Source organism: Mastigoproctus giganteus, chromosome 4 (genome assembly GCF_048544385.1).
Source record: "Mastigoproctus giganteus isolate SK-2022 chromosome 4, ASM4854438v1, whole genome shotgun sequence".
In the NCBI taxonomy this organism is placed as follows: Eukaryota; Metazoa; Arthropoda; class Arachnida; order Uropygi; family Thelyphonidae; genus Mastigoproctus; species Mastigoproctus giganteus.
Window position 1 is genome coordinate 195,525,954 of NC_143578.1, and position 20,815 is coordinate 195,546,768.

At 41.9% G+C, this 20,815-nt stretch overlaps 1 protein-coding gene across 1 annotated transcript in view; it reads left to right on the top strand.

The window, feature by feature from the left end:
- Positions 1 to 14,246: 14,246 nt before the first annotated feature.
- The window catches only part of LOC150087302 (uncharacterized), a 78,690-nt gene continuing 72,121 nt past the window's right edge, over positions 14,247 to 20,815 (top strand). The window contains exon 1 of the mRNA XM_090371967.1: positions 14,247 to 14,344. The gene's annotated coding sequence lies outside the window, so the exon portion shown is untranslated. The remainder of the gene's footprint in view (positions 14,345 to 20,815) is intronic.

Sequence of the window (20,815 nt, forward strand, 5' to 3'; positions counted from 1 at the left end):
TAGGAGTGGCCTGGATATGGGGAAAGCATACCAAAGGAACCTCGTGAGGTATAGAAATGATGAAGGAAACAACACTGACACAACAACGGAAACAAAACAGTACAGAGAAACTTTATTCAAAAATGGCAACATAGCACTGGCTGCCATGATACAGATACATCACTGCCAAAAATAGAACAAAGGGAAGAGGTGGTCTTTAGTAGGAGATATGGCTACCCGTAATGTCGATGCAGGCTTTGTACCGCCTGTCCATACTTAGAACAATGTTGTTGATAGGTTCTTGCGGTAACATCGTCCATTCCTCTGTCAGTGCCATCTTCAGCGGGTGAACATTTTCTGGTGGGTGTAGACGTGCCGCTAGGCGTCGCCCCAGAGCATCCCATATGTGTTCGATGGGATTTAGATCGCTGGAACGGACAGGTCAATCCATACAAACAATGTCCTCACTTTCCAAAAGCATATCAACAGCTGCAGTGCGATAGGGTGTGGCGTTATCATCCATAAACACGAACTCGGGGCCAATGGCACTTCGGAACAGACGCACATGGGGAATGATTACCTCAGTACAGTAGCGTGCACCGGTTACAGTACTGCCTTCCAGTATCTTGAGTTGTGTACGTCCATCCAAGATAACGTCTCCCCAGACGAGAACACCTCGACCGCCATATCGATCCCTTTCAGTGATGTCTGCGGTGTGATACCGCGTGCCAACCTCTCGCCAAATTAGCTGACGTCCAGAATCACTGCTAAGACTGAATCTACTCTCATCAGTAAAGAGTACCTTACCCATATTGCACTGCTGTCCAGTCCTTGTGTTCGATGCACCACTGTAAACGGTGTCCCCGATGGGCAGGTGTTAAATGGATACAGCGTACTGCCCGTCGGGCAAAAAGTCCACCTTTGTGAAGTTGCCTGGCTACAGTAAACCGCGATATCCTGTGCAGCTGGTTTGCAATGGATCCTGCTGCCTGGTGTCTGTCCATCTTGGCCTGTAGGAGTATACAGCGGTCACCATTGGCGTTGTTTTTCGTGGACGACCACCACTGGTCCTTCGAGCAGATGTACCTGTCGTTCTGAAGGCCAACCACCCACGTGAAACGATGCTATGAACGATATCGAACTCTGCTCTGCAGCCACACTCCTCGCACTTCGACCTTCCTCGAGCTTCCCAATTATTCGACCCTGGTAAAGTCATCCAGACGTTGTCTACTGAACATTTCGTTCTGTAGCACTGCATGATACAAATCGAACGTTTGTAACAATCGTGCTCACCATTAGGTAATACTAGGAATGGAGTATTTGACCTAGATGCTCTTGGTTATCATTGTCCTTGTCTTTCTCATGATATCCTGCAGCTCGGCGTTAGTCCAATTTATTATCCCGAAGGAGTATGTGATCACTGGGACTGCTACGATACTAATGTGATTGCTTTTAACTGTTTATGTGAGCCCTGTCATCACGATTCAAATTTTTGCATGTGCACCAGCTTTCTACTGAACGGCCAAAGTTATGCAAATCGCCACAGGCTGTTTCATTTGATTTTGTGTTTGTAACCTTTAAAAATAGTATTGGTCCTTAAGTTTTGCACACCAGTGTAGGACGTAAATTTAAATTTAAAAATGAATTTGATAGTAACAAGTTAGAAATGGATGCGAAAATTTATTTTCAGCCAGAGAGTAATTGATTATTCGAATAGACTTCCATCTGGTGTCATGGATTCGGGTATTTTGAATAACTTTAACAGAGTCCTTGCCCCATGTTTTCCAAAGATGTCATCACTCCCATTCACCCAAGAATAAAGCGCCATAGATGATGCAATCGTTTATCACAAAAAAAAAATGAAGCGTTTTAAAGGAACTACATTATCACATTACGGATGGCGTATTTGACCTAGATGCTCTGGGTCATCATTATCCTTGTCTTTCTGGTGATATCCTGCAGCTCGGTGCTAGTCCAATCTATGATCCCGAAGTAGTATGTGAACACTGGGACTGCTACGATACTAATGTGAACTTGAAAGATCAAATTAGAGCTCAAACAGGCCATCAACCTACAGTTTCTACTGCTACAATCTTCTTTCGAAAGGTTTAGAGCTAGGCTTTTGTTGTTTTTTTTTTTCATTCTCTGTGTTTAACGGCATCTGATTTAACGATTCTGTCTGTCCGCGTACTTCAAGAGACATTTATCTGTTGGAGGATCCACCAGTTTATGACTTCTCTGGAATAATTATCTCACTATGTTGTCTGTCTCGTCTGCACTTGTGTCTGCCATAGACGCATTAGGCAAATTATTAGAGGGGATGGGTAGACAGATGGTATGCGTAGTGATTTTTTTTTTTTTTTAGGCTGAGCTTGCTTTTTTGCATCATTTGCCACTACTGACACTAATTGACATAATTAACTAATCACTACTGGATTGGAATCAAATATCAGTGTAATGGAGACCACATCCAGATTTAAAAAAAGAGAAAAATGAGATATAAAATAAATAAAAGAATATATAGTATGTATAATATCAACTGAATAAATGAAAACAATTAGATGAAAAGCAAACTAAGCTGACTAAACATGTGTCTCATTCGTAAAAATGCCAAAGTTTTTATTTTGATACTGCGACCTCTTGTACACATTGCAAGCGTATCTTACATCGAAGAAAAGATTACGTACACGACATAACTGAAAAAAATAAATAAAAATTAAATAAAAAATATTTTTATCGTTGTCATACAATGATAAACTTGAACCTAAACGATTACGCAAGCCCTTCCTTATCTGGAGACAGATTGGCTGGGTCGCAATGCTAATTGACATCTTGCAAATAAATAAATAAAATTAAAAGTTTAAATTTAAATTTAAAAAAATACATAAAAAATAAAAATACAAATATAGACTGTGCTGCCACTTTATTAGGTAGACCCCTGCTGTGCACACAAATGGTTTGCCCCACAACGTTGCAAGCCACCTGACCACAGTTGTGTATATAAATGCAGCAGAACAACCTTTCTAGTGCCAGTTAAGCGTACAAACCGTAGCAAGATTGGGGGAAAGGAGTGATCTAACGAACTTCAAACGTGGCATGGTAGTAGGTGCAAGACGTGCTGGACAAAGAACTGCCGTTTCAGAGATCGTGCTGGATCTCTGAAACGGCAGTTCTCCTGAACTTTTCACGCACCACAGTTTCAAGGCTGTATGCAGAATGATGCAACGAACAGAAGATATCCTCTCAACGGCACTCCTGTGGAAGAAAATCGCTTGTTGATGAGAGAGGTCAGAGAAGGATGGCTAGAATTGTGCAAGCAAACAGACGGGACGCAATGTCGTACATCATGTCAGAATGCAACCTTGGTGTGCAGTACAAAATATCGCAACGGATCATTAGTCGCACTCTGTCGCGAATGGGCTACAACAGCCAATGGCCACATCGCGTACCTTTGTATTCAACGAAGAGCAAGAGAGCACGCCTCCCTGCGGGCACAGCAACACAAACACTGGACTATCGAAATTGGAAAACAGTTGCTTGGTCTGACGAGTCGATGTTCCTGGTGCATCATATTGATGGAAGGTTCAGAATTTGGCGAAAACAACATGAATCCATGGACTCGTCATGTCTGACGACTACTGTGCAAAGTGGTGGGGGCAGTGTTATGGTGTGGGGAAGGTTTTCTTGGCACACTTTGGGTCCATTGATACCCATAGATTCACGTCTGAATGACACATCGTACCTAAACATCGTTGCTGACCAAGTGCATCCATTCATGTTGATAGTTTATAATCAGTCAGATGGTTACTTCCAGCAGAATAATGCGCCAGTGCACAAAGACCGAATCACTATGGAATGGTTCCAGGAACATGACAATGACTTTTCTTTGCTGCAGTGGCCCGCTCAGTTTCCGTATCTCAATCCTATTGAACATCTTTGGGACGAGCTGGAAAGGATGTTCCTGCAGGCCTACACCTCCGTCGAATCTCAAGGAACTGAGTGACAGTCATATCTGCATGGTACTCCATTCCTGCACAATGTTTTCAGCATCTTGTTCAATCCATGCCTAGACGAATTCAGGCTGTTTTGAAGGCTAAAGTAGAATCAACACGCTACTAAGTAGGTGTACCTAATAAAGTGGCAGCACAGTGTATACATCATCATTATTATTATTATTATTATTATTATTAGCCATATGGTGCAAGGAAGCCTGAGGCTTATGCTACACCAGCCAAAAAAACTAAAAAAATTTCTGAACTACCCTGAGAGAGAGAGAGAGAGAGAGAGAGAGAGAGAAATAAAAGGGAATCACCAAGGAAGAGAAGAATGATGATATCCAGCTCTGGACCCTGGGTGTGCCAAGCCCACAACTCACCAGATGTGAGCCCCTATAGGGAGCCAAACTGTTGGGAGTTGTAGGCCGAGCTATAGCCATACCACTCCTACTTTTATCTAATTTATATTCTGTGTAACAGAAATCCTCTAACAAAAAAAAATATATACAATATATTTATTTATTTTATTTATTACTTATTTATTTTGGCACTCTCAGTTTGAAATCACCAGAGACGCTGCTGAAATGCAATTTCCATACAAAATATTTCCACAATACTGTTTACCAAGTACACTGTATCATACATATTGCATAAATGTTGCGAAAAAATGTTGTAACAAAAAATAAAATATATTTTTATTTGTTATTATTATTATTTATTCTGGTGTAAATCACCAGAGCTGCTGCTGCTGTAGTGCAATAACGAAACAAAAAGTTTTTTCATGATATTGTGCGACCAAGCACATCGTATCATGCATCGTACGATTCCGTAGCCTTCTAGTAGGCTATGGGCGATGCTTGGCATCAAATTGTTGTGGTGTGCATCAAAGGAATTAAGGCTTTGAGGCGTCAAAATATTTTAACTGCATGTAGTCGTCGGTTTGCTGTTTTCTGGACGATCTTTGAACAGTTATTGCTAATAAGACTTTAAACTTTATTTTGTACGATGAAATTGGATTTTCCCTGTCAATAGGGATTTAAAAAGAAATGTTCCACAGAGGGAGCAATTCATGATCTTGTAGATTTTGCTACTTGTTCTAATTTTAAGTATGTCCTAGCCCTCTTCATAGATTTTGAAGGGGTTTGGTAGCCCAGTGTTTTGAAATCTTTGAGAGCTTTGAATTGTCCTGATTTGTTGTTTAGGACAATCAGCAATTATTTATCAGATAGAAGAATTATAGTTAGTTCTCAGCATTTTAAATTTGAGAGAGCAATTAATCGAGGGTGCTCCCAGGGTTCAGTGTTGGGACCGATTTTTTGGAATCTGGTCCTTAACACTTGGTTAGAACAAGACTGTGTGGATTGTCACAAGGTCGCATATGTGGACGACCTGGTGCTGTGTACGAAGGGGAATTCCAGATGAGTAATTGAAGGTAAACTAGAAGGGGTAGTCAGTAGCCTGATGAATTAGACTGTGAATAATAAACTCAGAATTTCTTCTAATAAGACTGTAAGACTGATGTTATTGAAAGGTAAACTGGGCTACAGGATACCACCCCGATTAATTATTAATAGTAAACAGATACCTTTGGTGTCTCAGGTCAAATACTTAGGGATTTTGTTGGATGACAATTTATTTTTTACACCCCACTTGGAATACTTAAGTGGAAAAGTAAAGAAATACACAGCCTCTATAGTCCGGATTACCAGGAAAGACTGGGGGCTCGGTAAAAGGGTCCTCAGTCTTTACTATAAGGCTATTTTTTTTACCCATTGTAGCTTACGCTGCCTCTATCTGGTTTAAGCGTGTAAGTAATGTCAAGTTTAAAAATAATCTGAATTCATTACAGCGTATTATATTATTAACAACTTTGAGAGTGTGTAAGACAGTATCGACTAATGCCCTTCAGGTGCTTGCCGGAACACTCCCCTTGGATTTGTATATTGTATATAGAGCTTTTAGTTACTTTTTAAGGAAGGGCAGACAAGTTACAATCATGGGAATTACGAATGATATTTTGATTGATCGGAAGAGAGAGGAAAACAATATTTTATTGAAGTTAACAGGAATATGGCAAGAACGTTGTAGCACTAGCGTGACTGGTGCTGTAACTAGGCTTTTTATTCCTGATGAATGTTTTAATATTGGAAATAAACATAATGAATGGTTCTTTCCCTGCATGGAATCCTCTTATATAATCACAGGGCATGATTCGCTTAAATATAAGTTATGTGACTTAGGTTGGGAGGAGGATCCTTTCCGTATATGTAGATTACCTGAAACAGGGGAACACGTTTTTATGATTGTCTTCTTTATGAGGGATTTAGGCATTATTTAAGATCAGTTATTCCAGATTTTAATCGCGGAGCTGAAGCTCAATGTGTACAGGGTTCAGAGAATTTTTCAGTATTCCAGGAATTTTGTATAAATGTATTTAAAAAAAAAAAGGAAGCAGTTATCTGTAGTGGTTAATATAGATTAGAATTGTATACTTTTTTTTTTTCTGCAACTTTGCTGGAGTTTTTTTTTTTTTTTTTTTTTGGCTGATGCTGCATAAGCTTGCTTTCTTGCATCAAATGCCTCTACTAATGCTAATGCTAATGCTAACCTGTATACCTTCACCAACCTGATGTACATGGATTACATCAAGCTCTAAGTGGGAACCGAGAAGCACCGCCAGCAACTACTCCAGATCACCGAAGAATTCAGCAATGATATTAGGATGGAATTTGGTCTAGACAAATGCAAGACCCACTGATTGCACCAGGAAAAATTAGTCAAGCGAACCTACCAGCTGCAGACTGGTAAAGAGATGGAAACCATGGCAGAGAGAGAGGCCTACAAATACTTGGAGATGATACAGGGTCAGCAGTTACAGCACAATGAAAGTAAGGCCTGTCTGACCGAAAAATACCATCAGAGACTGAAAACAAAGCCTGCTGAAAGCAAAGCTGAACGGAGGGAACATGGTTAAAGCCATAAACACCTATGCAGTATCAGTGCTAATATAATCCTTCGGGGTTATAGATTGGACTAACACCGAGCTGGAGGATATCATGAGAAAGACAAGGACAATGATGACCAAGAGCCGCCAACACCACCCGAAATCTGCCGTGAAGAGACTGACAATTGCCTGGGAAGGAGGAAGGGACCTGTTAGACATTATTGAACAACAGAAGACACCGATAGTTAACCTGAAGGATTACTTTCAGAAACACACAGCAGCAGATCATAAGGAAGATACCCCGCTCAACCTAAGCGAGGAGTCCCCCCCCCCAACCAGGAGGCACAAACGAAGCTAGAAAGATGGGCATAGGGGACACTTCACGGCTGACATGCAATGATCTCCATCAAGATCACATAGGTAAAACTGCTTCCAATGCATGGCTCACGAGCGGGACCCTCTTTCCCGAGGCTGAAGGATTCATGCTCGCTATCCAAGACCAGGTAATCACACCAGAAAGTACAGAAAATACATCGACAAGGAGCCCGCAGTGTCCGATGACACATGTCGACGATGCCACCTGGCCTCAGAAACGATACAACACACATCACCGCGTGGTGCAAGTAGATTACCCAAACTGAGTGCACTTATAGATAAGACCAGCTAGCCAGGATAATACATCAGAAGCTAGCAAGTAAATGCCAGTTGATGGAAGAAAGTGTACTGTAGAACAAGTACGAACCCCAGGCAGTACTAGAGACCCCAACCCACAAGTTGTACTGGGACCGTGCCATAATAACGGATAGGATAATCCCACACAACAGACCGGATGTAACCTTTGTGGACAAGAAGGAAAAGGCTACCTATCTGATTGACACAGCAGTACCCAACACTGGCAACCAGCAGAAAACCCATGGGGAAAAAATCAGGACGTACACGAACATAAGATAGGAAATCAAAGAGATGTGGCATATGCAACAAGTAGCTATCATCCCGATTATCGTGTCAATCACAGGAATGGTGGCAAAGACACTACATAACAGCCTAGCATCAATAGGTCTCCCAGTGAACACCTACAACGAACTCCAGAAAATCGCAATCCTGACCACTTGTAGGACAGTCAGAGTTCCTCGACCAACAGTAACACCAGACATAACAACAACCACCCTGTGTACGGGGTAGCAATATCCGTCACGAGGTGGAACCCCCCCAATCAGGGAGATATAATAATAATAATAACGTCACGATGTGGAACCTCCAATCAGGGAGAAATAATATAAGAGCAATAACAATAATAACAATAATATGCTTATACTAATGCTAGTGCTATTAAAGTTTAAGTTTAAAGAAAAGGAGTATATATACGCTGTGCTCCCACTTTATCAGGTACACATACCTAATAGCGTGTTGAACCTCCTTCAGCCTTCAAAACAGCCTGAATTCGTCTAGGCATGGATTGAACAAGATGCTGAAACGTTGTGCAGGAATGGAGTACCATGCAGACATGAGTGTGAAACGCAATTCTTTGAGATTCGACGGAGGTGTAGGCCTGCAGGAACAGCCGTTTCCAGCTCATCCCAAAGATGTTCAATAGGATTGAGATCCGTGGACTGAGCGGGCCACTGAATCAAAGAAAAATCATTGTCATATTCCTGGAACCATTTCATAGTGATTCGGGCTTTGTGCACCGGCGTATTATTCTGCTGGAAGTAACCATCTGACTGATTATAAACTATCAGCATGAATGGATGCACTTTGTCAGCAACGATATTTAGGTGCGATGTGGCATTCAGACGTGAATCTATGGGTATCAATGGACCCAGCATGTGCCAAGAAAACATTCCCCACACCATAACACTGCCCCCACTACCTTGCACAGTAGTCGTCCGACATGAGGGGTCCATGGATTCATGTTGTTTTCGCCAAATTCTGAGCCTTCCATCAACATGATGCACCAGAAACTTGGACTCATCAGACCAAGCAACCGTTTTCCAATCCTCGATAGTTCAGTGCTGGTGTTGCTGTGCCCACAGGAGGCGTGCTCTCTTGCTCTTCATTGATTACAAAAGCCCACGATGTGGCTGTCGGCTGTTGTAGACCGTTCGCGACAAAGTGCGATTAATGGTCCGTTGCGATATTTTGTTTTGTGCAACAAGATTGTATTCTGATGATGTGCGACATTGTGGCCAGTCTGTTTGCTTGCACAATTCTAGCCATCGTCCTCTGACCTCTATCATCAACAAGAGATTTTCTTCCACAGGAGTGCCATTAAGAGGATGTTTTCTGTTCGTTGCACCATTCTCGATACACCCTTGAAACTGTGGTGCGTGAAAAGTTCAAGCGAACTGCCGTTTCAGAAATGCTTTGTCCAGCACGTCTTGCACCTACTACCATGCCACGTTCGAAGTCCGTTAGATCACTCCTTTTCCCCACTCTTGCTACAGTTTGTACGCTTAACTGATACTAGAAAGGTTGTTCTGCTGCATTTATATCCACAACGTTGTGACGCAACGTTGTGGGAGAAACCATTCGTGTGTAAAGCAGGGGTGTACCAAATAAAGTGGCAGCACAGTGTGTGTATATATATATATATATATATATATATAAAATTATTAAATTCAATAGATATAGCTTAAAAAGGAGGTGAATTACTGCAACCTACAAAGGACCCTATCAGTCTCTATATATAGTGAAGTAAAACAAAATCCAAATAATAATTCCATATTTACAAAATACAAAATCAAAAATACCAAAATACAGAAAAATACCACGTTTTAATCTATTTTTGAATTAGGCTTACATCGAAAGGCACGTCATCGTGGAGCTAGCACCTCTCAATATGTGCCATCAATGACAACATAATCTTTCTGTTTCTGCTAGTTATATGCCAGCCTAGACATATTATTATGATATATTATAAATATGGTATAAAAATAGCATTAAGTTTAAATTAGCTTAAGCAAAGTAGCAAATTATGATTTATGAAAAATAACGGCAGAATTGCAAACACCTGCAACAGATAGCCAAAAACGTAAAAATTATAAAAAATATATACACAAGTTTATATATTTTATAAAATATATACATAAAGATAGAAATGGCACCTCAATCTCCCTCGAATTGCTCTAATAGATTTTGAGACATAAGTATAAGAGTTAGATAGTATATAGATAAAGGCAAAGACAGCAAACTACTTCGTAAAATTACCGGGGGTGTAAATCCCCGTCACTTAGCAGGGTTCCTGGCAATTCGTTGTGTAAAGAAGCATGTACAAATATAATTAAAATTTAACGCATTATATTTAGAATTAAGGTTAAAATTAAAAGACATAATAATTGAAATTGCCTGTATCAAGCACCGCAATACCATCTTAAAGAACAAAGCAATCTTTACCAATGCATCAGGGCTTACAAAAATCGTGGATAGACCCAAGCTGCTGCAGGAAATGAAAGAAATTTCAAAGCTCCTCTCTACTGTCAAATTAGATTACGGATCATGCATCCTTCGTTGTGGACAATAGCGAACTCTGAACAAAATCAAACGCCAAAAAAAAAAAAAAAAAAAAAAAAAAAACATAAACCAAACGTGAAATGAAACATAAGCAACAGAAACCAATGGTGAAAAAGAACTTAAACCAGAAATTAATTCTAAACATCACTACAAAATATAAAATAAAAATAAAAATTAATTCCTTCCCATAGAATAACTACGGGTACAACTTTTTCAGAGTGTCTTATACTCTGAAAAAGTGGCCTAGCGTCCTCGGACGCCTGAGACGCGCTGAGTCCCAGGAAATCTCTACAACTGCATGGCCAGCTATCTCAGTGACAGGAGCATTGTGGTTCAGGCTCCCTTCTCCAGTGTGGAACGTCGTGTCCACAGAGGTTGCCCTCAGGGCTCTGTCTTGGGCCCCCTTTTCTGGAACTCTGTACTCGACGAGCTTCTCAGTACTGACTTAGGCGATGTCCAGACTTTGGCATACACTGATGATCTCTCCCTGATCCTGGCAGGGGACTCCAGGGCTCAACTTGAAGTATCTGCCAACAGAGCTCTTCTACCGTGCAAGAGTGGGTCCGGAAAAACCATCTGAGCATCTCATCCTAAAACCCAATCCATTCTCCTGAAGGGCTATCTTGATCCGCAGAGGCCGCCTCAATTCTCGACCCTATACATGGCACAACCATCAAGCTTGTTACCCAGCTGAAACTCCTTGGCATTATCATCGACAGCAAACTAACATTTCTCCACACCTCGACTATCTACAGAGGAAAATAAGAAACTACACTGCACTTGTTGCCAGTGTGACCCGCCGAGATTGGGGCTCAAAAAACGCACTCTAACATTACTCTGTAAAGCCATATTCATACCTGCTATCACCTACGGTTCTGGCATATGGTTCACCAAAGCCTCTACTATGGTAGGACGAAGAAAGCTGAACATCCTTCAACGGCCAATTCTCCTTACGATAACCAGAGCATGTTGCAACTCCAGCATGCACGCTCTACAGGTGTACTGCCCGTAGACCTTGAGGTGGCCCATGTGGGGATGTTGTATCAGCTCAGCAGAGGAAAGTCTACTGCCTTTATTGATTTTACCACGGATCCTGCTAACACCTATTCCAGTGAAAAAAGCAGACTCCTAACCTACTTACAACAGACCTGGCAAGCTAGATGGTCTGAATCCACCAAAGGGGCCATCACCCGCAAATTTATACCGGACATATGCAAAGTATATCCCAAATCACCATCCTGGTTCTCCCCAGGCCTTCTAACCACGTACCTCCTAACAGGGCACGGTGCCTTTCGCAGCAAACTGAACCTTCTTGGACTTTCCGACAGCTCCCTTTGCACCTGTGGTGCCCAGGAGACCTGGGACCACTTGATGCATGACTGCCTACTATATGATGACTTCAGATCTTCTCTCATCACACAAATTCATTTCATCCCGAGAGACCAGGAGCAACATCTCCTGGAAGACCACCATACCCATACAGCCTTTTCTAACTTTGCTCAGGGCCTCTTCACGAGGTGGAAAACCCTACCGCGACCTCAGAATCAGACCCAACCAGACAATGAAATGGCCTAATCAGCCATGTGTCAAGACCACTACTTGCTTCAGCACACTGCAATCCCCGTGAAGACTTTCAACCTGCACAATAATCGTGCCTTTACAATGCAGCCTCAATATAACCTCGATCTACCATGACTGCCGCTCCGGCTTCGCCCCCACCAAGTTGACTCACCACTGAAATGATTCCATTATCTTGATGGGATTTGTTTGTCCCAGGATTGACACTACCCGGATTTGGCCCCCTCGGATTGACTCTACAAAATATATCATCATGCAGCTCACTACTGAAATGACTTCACCACCTGGACAGGACCTGTCTGTCCCAGGATTGCACTACTCGAATTTGACCTCCTCGGACTGGACTCTGCCAACTATTACTTCATGCAGCATTGCTGCCAATGCCACGTGGCGATCCTGAACCCGTGCTCCCTTGCACGACCCAGTTTCTCCCCTGTCCTCCTGGCTGGGGGAGGTGACGGTCCCCTTGTCTCCTCCCCGCCACTCCCTCTTTCCTTCTGGTGGGGCATGGGCATGCCTCACTGATTTTGTCGTCATCTACTCTATCGACCCTATACTCCTGTCTCTCACTCCCCCCAGCCTTCAGTCTCCCCTCCCCCTTTTAGCTTTCCAACTAGCGTTTATCCCATGTCAAAATTATCCTAGCCGTACACCCGAAATTCTTAATTCCACACTGTATAAACTTTAAACTCCTTTCGCCTAACCCAACCTCTAGCGCACCTCCTTTTTTTTAAGGTTCTAGCCACTGAAATCCCGGGAAATTAGGTGGCAGGACCTGCCAGAGTACTTATTTAAAAATACTGGTGTGCCTGGCTTGCCTCCGCGGGGCTAAGTGTGGGCAACGTTGGGCCTCAGTAGGGGTCTAGCGGCTAAATGGCCAGATGAACAACGGTACACTACACTACATCCAACAATATTCATACAGTTTTAAATCTCTTGCCTTTACAGTATTCTGTAACACACGACAATGTAGCCTACACGGAGATGGGGGGAACCCCTGGTGCCGTTAGACCCTAAACGCACTTTACACTTAACTGGAAATGCAACTGAAGGGCAAAAAATACCAACATATGGAATGATATTCTAGTACCCCCAGCCTGGGTGTTGGGAACTGCATCCTAAATCTGACCTTCCGCCATTGACGATCTAAACTGGGTGCCTTAACCCGGTTTCTTTAAATCCCCATTCAGGGAGAGGAGACGGGTTCCCATCTCATCCCCTCCGCCTCTTCTCCTGGTGGGACCTGTCCCCACTGATATTCACGGGGTCACCTTCTCTATCGTTCCCTTATCTCTACCTGCACCCCAGCCTTCAATCTCTCCCTCCTACTCAAACTTACTGAGTATACCCGTAACGTAATTGAACTAGCGCAAAATGTAACCCCCTCACTTAAACCTATACCCCAACTCGGCTGTAAATTCACCACAATGCTTCCTTTTTTTCTTTTTTCTTTTTTTTTTTTTATATAGGCCCTTGCCACTGAAATCTTCAGAAACTAGGTGGCATGACCTGCCACAGTACTTAAAAAATCTACTGAATGTCTGATATGCCTCCTCGTGCCAAAATGCGGGCAACGTTGGGTTCCACTAGACTAAATGGTCAGAAGAACAACAGACCATAACACAACACGACATTCCCCTCCTCACACTTTTAAATCTCTGGCCTCCACAGAGTACTGTGATACATAGAATATACTGTACAACGCAGAGATGGGGGCAAACCCTTGGGCTGTAAGACAGCTAACACACTTTACACTGTACAACATAAATAAAATGCACTTTGAGTATTTAGTCCCCTTAACTCCCACTACTGGGTGTGCCTATACGTCTTCATTTTTTGCGTATTTGAAAGTGCAAGTACAAAGGTTCTGAAGTACACAAAAATGGGGAGATTATACATAATTTCCTTCCCATATAAAAACATGAATCCAGATATAAATCTTCATATAAGGGCAATTACTTCCTTCTAGTTCATACCGTTTTTTAGGTAAACTTAAGCGCCCCGCTGCAGTGATACGGATCATAAGAAACGTGATCCGAATGGAAGCTTCTTAACGTCTCCATTAGATACAGTTGTCACGTCTTCTCAATGTTATAAACTGATGATCTGGTCAGGAGATTAAAAATCAGATCACGTAATTTTGCTCTGATCGACAGAGAAATACAGTATGTGGATTTTATACGTTATACGACAATGCTAATAAACTGGTTTCTCAAGAGTCCTCCTGTCTTTAGTTTCTAGATGGAATTTCTCGACAAGAAGGATATTCGTACAAAGTTGCGATTAACTGAAGCAAAGGATAATTGAAAACTGAATAATCTAAGAACATCGATGTTATGTAAGTAATTTTAATTTGTTGCAATAGAAATGTAACGAATGATGATTTTTACTGTTCTTTACCAGCAGTGTGATAAAATGATGATTCATTACACTACTGGTAAAGAACAGTATTTTACGTCTTGGTTGATTTTCTACGTATCGTCTTTGTCCCACCGACAAAATGTTTTCTCCTACTTTTTATTATTTTAATTGGCGATTAACAGATAGATATGGAAACCAGACTAGTACTGTACTAAGATCTCTTTAATAGCTATTTGTAAGTAAAAACAGGTTCTTTTACTTTCCCTATTAGTATTTCTTGATATAAAAAAAAAGTAAAAAAATGTGTATTAAATAGTTAATCTCTCGCATCAATAACTTCATGAGGCATTTTAATTAGATCTTTCATGTGTGAGAATGAAACACCATCGTTGATTGCAGAGAATACCTAATAATAATTAATTAAAAATAGCTAATAATTAATTAAAAAACAATTTTGTTTATACTCCGGGACAACTACATGAAGTCAGAAGAGCTACAAGATAGAAAGAAACAAGAATATCACCGTATTTAGTAGTCAAGCAGGTTTGAACTGTGGTCACTCAAAGGGAGTATACTTTCCTACCCTCGCATTTGAACTTATGATACCCTTTTAGTTTTTACAAAACAATCCATGTGACACTGGGTTTTTCTTCGTTTTTAAATTGGTCCGGTATGGTAAAAAAACGGCTTAATGAATATACCTGATACATTTTCCAATTTTTGGTTACTATCGTAAAAACATGAAGTAAAAACCTCGCAGAATTTAATATACTGTAATTCGGAAATGACACTACGTGGTGATTATCCATGGACTAAGATGTAGCCGAGTGGTCAGGAAAGAACGTGAGTGCAATAACACGCGCTCTATAGTAGGGGTTCCAGCCCGTGACTGCTAAATACGATTTGTATTGGTGATTTATTGTGAACTCCACTGACCTGGTTGTCGTGCCGAAGTATAAACAAGAACCTTTAATTTTTAAAAAAAAAAACACTCTTATACCATGTAGATAATGCAAAATTAGTTTATTAAGTTCTTTGACTTAATTCCTAAACTTATTACAATGGTGACGTTTTAGGATCCGGCAAGGATCCTAAAACGGCACTCCTTGGGCCGCCATAGTCATTAGAAATCTGGATCTTACAATAACCAGAATCACCCACCTCGGCACGGCTTGGGCGGCTTGTGCACACGTCATATCAGCGTTAGGAGCCTTCTATGTAGGACTTACAATACCGGTCAAAACCTTAATACCGGTATTTCGGTATTTTTAATTTATGAAACCGGGATACCGGTATTCCAAAAACAAACGTTTTTCTCAATAAATTTTGATGACAATTAGGTGCAATGAAGTAAGGAAAAAAAAAACAAGTACTGTAATTACTTGAATTCATGTTTTAGATAAACTTTCATTGCAATAATTAGGATTCTGAAAAAAATCATTAAAATACAGTTATTCTAAAAACAAAAACATACATATTGTTACTGCAAAGTTTAGTTATGTTTAAGCATTACGTTTTCTGCCCTTTACAGTTATGTAAAGGGCAGAAAACGCCCTTTCGGATTTTATTCTGGTACTATTGTACTGAGATAATCGTAGAAGATCTCAGTCCATATTTTCTAGGCTTTGAACTTTTTTAGCAAAAATAGTTAAAAATATTTCATTAATTCAGACTCAAGTTCATCTTTTAAAATCTCATTGGAGTCAGGCAATTTCTTATTTTGGAAAGAATTTGCAGAACACTGATGTTGTTTTGTTCCATGTTGGTCTTCCATGGTTGAATTATGTTCATTTTCTAAAGAAGAAAGACGTTTTATTCAGCGAAGTATAATTTTCACTATAGTATCTTTACTGAGTCTGGGAGAGAGCAAAGAGTGGAGATAAGGAATAAAGAAGAGAGCAAAGAGTGCAGTTAAGGAATTCTTCACATATATAAATGCAAAGAACAGAAGAACAAATCAGATTGGACCTTTATGTAATGGACGTGGGATACCCCAGCTGAAGTTGCAGATGAACTGAACAGTTACTTTGCATCGATATTTACATTAAAAAAAACCATTTGTGTCAATAGATGTTACGGAAGTGAAGTTGAAAAAAATGTAATGATGTTGAAATTTCAAATGATTATTTAATGAGAACGTTCGCGCCTACAGGCGAGTAAGGCTCCTGTGCTTGATGGCATATATCCTATAATTTTAAAGGAGGCGGCAAGTGAGTGCATTGAACCATTAGAGTTAGTTATGAGAGCATCACTGGACTCAGGAGAGATTCAGTTGGATTGGTGTAAATTGGAACATAAAGGCGGTTCTAGGGGTGTAACGGGAATTACCGACCGGCCAGTCTAACTGCAGTAGTAGGGAAACCATGGAGGCAATGATCAGGGGTGGAATTCAGGATCATTTAGATGGAAATAGAATTCTGTAGGATACACAGCATAGTTTTGTAAAGAGAAAATCACGTTTAACAAATCTGATTAACCATTTTGACAGGTCAATCATGAGCTGGATTTAGGGAATAATTTCGACATTGTTTATTTGGATTTCAGCAAACAATTTGACTCAGTCCCACATGAGTGGTTACTTTATAAGTTTGAGCAGGCTGGAATCATAGGGAAAATCATTAGATGGACAGCACGATGGCTTGAGGGCACCAGGCAGAGGGTTGTGATAAATGGTTATTCCTCAGATTGGGTTAATGTAAGTAGTGGGGTTCCCCAAGGATCAGTATTGGGACCAACTGTTGTTTTTGATTATCCTAAATGACATCTATGAAGGGATTGAGGGCGTGAGGTCTCAATTTGCAGATGATGTAAAGATCAGTAGAATAATTAATGATTGCCGCCAAGCAGAGCTTCTTCAGAGTGACCTAGATAGACTTCCGGGATGAGCAGAAAACTGGCAGGTATGCTTTAATTCAGCGAAATGCAAGGTTTTACACCTGGGGAACAGCAACCCCAAAATAACTAATACACTTGGTGGAGTTGAACTAAAGCCAGCAGTGGAGGAACGGGACTTGAGAGTTACGATACGGTAAGACATGAAGTTGTCCAAGAATTGTGGACAGGTTGCAATGTTGCATGTTGTCCTATCGATGATTTATCGAACATTTGCTAGTAGAGATAAGGACGTCATAATCACATAAAGGTGATTTTATGTGATTAAATTATAAACAATTATTTTTTTTAAATTAGTACCGAAAAACCGATATTTTTTGTATCAATACCGGTATTTCAATACTGGAAAAAAATGGCTGGGATCCCGGGGCGCCGGACCAGGTGAGGAGATCACGGCAGCCACTAGGTATCTCGAACACGTCACAAACATCCTCTATGACCAAAAAATAATTATAGGAGTTGATGCAAACTATAGATCGCCAGCATGGCACGGTCACACTCTAGATAGACAGGGGACAAGGAATAGGCAGTGCCTGGAAGAATTCCTCTTCACTTCAACCTTCTCTGTGTTGAACCAACCAAATAGCCTACCAACATTGAGTATCCCTTGCAACCAGGAACATAGCAGGACCATAACTCATTGGAGGGTTCAGGATGCTTGGACCACGTCCGACCACAGGGACCTGACCTTCCAATTAAACCGAGACTACCAGAGACATCACTCTATAGGAAGAATGCTTAATATATATGCCATACACACAGCTGATTGGAATCTTTTTCCAAAATCTCATCACCACTGAAAATAATATCCGCAAACCAGATATAGATGCAAACTAGGACCCGGACGAACTGCAAAAAACAGTTACTGCAATCATCACCAAAGCGGCAAACGCTGCAATCAAAAGAAGGAAGCCTATCCCAGGCGTCGTCCCTTGGTGGAACCCCGAACTTCAAAGATTTCGGAAAGAAGTACAAAACAAAAGGAAGGTGTTCCAGAGAGCCATACGCTCGTGGCATGCCCCAGAAGTAGATGTGCTTCGTGAATCTTACAAGGAGGCAAGAAACGAATATACCCTACCCATCCGCCAAAGTAAGCAACAATCCTGCAAAAACCTCGTCACAACTACGGGAAATTCCGATCCCTGGGGGGCAGTCTATAAGGTTACCACTAACAAGCTCCCCAGAGAGGAGGTGATGGCAACTACCAGGACCCCAGGACCCTACCCATCCGCCAAAGTAAGCAACAATCCTGCAAAAACCTCGTCACAACTACGGGAAATTCCGATCCCTGGGGGGCAGTCTATAAGGTTACCACTAACAAGCTCCCCAGAGAGGAGGTGATGGCAACTACCAGGACCCCACTAGGAGAAGTCACAAACTCATGGGAGGAATCAACATATTGGACGTGACATTCCTCCTACACGTAAACCCACAAACGCCAGAACGAATCATTATCTGTCAGGAAAACGACAAGTACTGGACAGACGCCAGGGAACAAGCTTTGCACTGTGCTTCATCAAAGGAAAAAAATTCCCGGGCTCGGATCTACTGGAACCGGAGATTGTGAAGAAAGTAGTTGACATAGCCCCTGATCTTCTCCTAAACCTCTATAATCTATGCCTTTGAACTCGAACCTTCCCCAGAGAATGGAAGACAGTCAATGTCAAGCTAATCATCAAAAATCCCAACAAGCCCCCAGAACAACCACTAAGTCCTACAGGCCCATAGCCCTGCTATCTGTATGCAGTGAACTTCTTGAAAAGTTCCTTCTGACCAGAATTCAAAACTACTATCTCCAAGCGAACCTGGCATCGCCAAAACAAACAATTTGGCTTCCGACAGGAATGTCAACGGTTGACGCTCTGGGAAATCTCTTGACACAGGCTGCAGCCGATGATTAAAAAATACTTTTTGGCCATTTCCATCTACTTTGCTGGGGTGTTCGGCACCCTCTGGTGGCCGAGCGTCCTGGTTAGACTTAGGATGACTGGATGCCAGAAAATCTTCACAACACAATCTAAAGTTATTTATGAGTCAGACGCATCAAGATAAATGCCCCGTACAGAATACTCGCGAGACGACTCCACAGAAGCTGTCTCCATGGCTCTGTACTGGGTTCTATGTTCTACAACGTTGTGGAACATAGTTATGGACGAGGTCCTTAATACGGACATTGGTTAAGCTTCCTCACAAGCCTTTGCAGACGACCTTATCGTTACGATCGCTGCAAGCGATAGCTCACAACTTGAAGTGAAGTTAAACCACACCATTCAAATCCTGCAAACATGGGCCAAGACACACCTCACAATTTCGGAGACCAAAACAGACTCCATCCTCCTTCGGGGAACCCTTGCTTATAGAAGACCCCCTCAAATCAAGATCAGCAGAACCACACTGCAGCTATCTAAAGAACTCAGGTACCTGGGAGTGATGCTCGACAACACGTTCTCCTTCAAGGAGCACCTTCAGTACATCAGGGGGAAAAAATCAGATGCTACACGGCCCTAGTCACCATGGTTGCTAGGAAGGACTGGGGACTGGACTGCAAAACACTGAAGCTCTTCTACGTATAAAGCTGCTTTCATTTCAATAGTTACATATGCTTCAGGAGCATGGTACTCCAAAGTCACCATGGCAGTCAACCATAGAATATTAGAATCAACCCACAGAGCCATGCTACTAGCTTTTACCCAGGCCTGCAGAAGAGTAAGCGCTCATGCTTTGCAGATGCTGGCAGGAACCGCCCCCCCCTCGATCTCTAAGTGGCAAGATGTGGAATCCTCTATGAGCTGTCCCAAGGTAAGGCATGCTCCTTCATGGGCTTCAATGCGGACCCTGCCACCAGTCGCTCGATGGAAAAGAAGAGACTTACTGCCCATCTCAAAAAAATTTGGCAATCCAGAAGTGACAACACCTCCAAAGGAGAAATCACTAAAAAATTCCTCCCAAATGTGGACAAATTATTCCCTATAGCACACCATGGTTCTCACCTGGACTACATTCAACCTTCCTATTCACAGGACACAGAGCCTTCAGAGCCAAACGCACAGCCCTGGGCATTACTGATGATCCTGCCTGCTGCTGTGAGTTGGAGAGCTGGCACCGTCTTATGCATGAATGTCAACTCTATGGTGATTTCCGCTGCCAGATTTTCACCAGGATCACCTTCCTGCTTAGAGACAGAGAAAACCATCTTCTTGACAGCAAACAGGAATATATAGCTTTCTCCAAATTTGCAGAAGACCTCAACAAGTGAAGCCGTAACCTGATTGCACAACAACTCAACCCCGACAGCCAGAAAAATGAGATTGAAGCCCCCAGAAGACAGACTGAGTCTGCACCTATGAGAGAGAGAGAGCGCTACTGCGGTGAAGCTTCTAATGAGGCATTTGCTTCCCACCTTTCGGCAAATTGAGCAGAGCACCCTAGCCAGTCTACTTCCTTTCCTCTCCCCTGGCGGAAGACGACTTCTTTCGCCCCCCCCCACCCGCCGTGCAACCATAAAGATGTAGAAAAAAACTGAATGAAGACGAACAGTGGCCGACTTTCGAGGCCT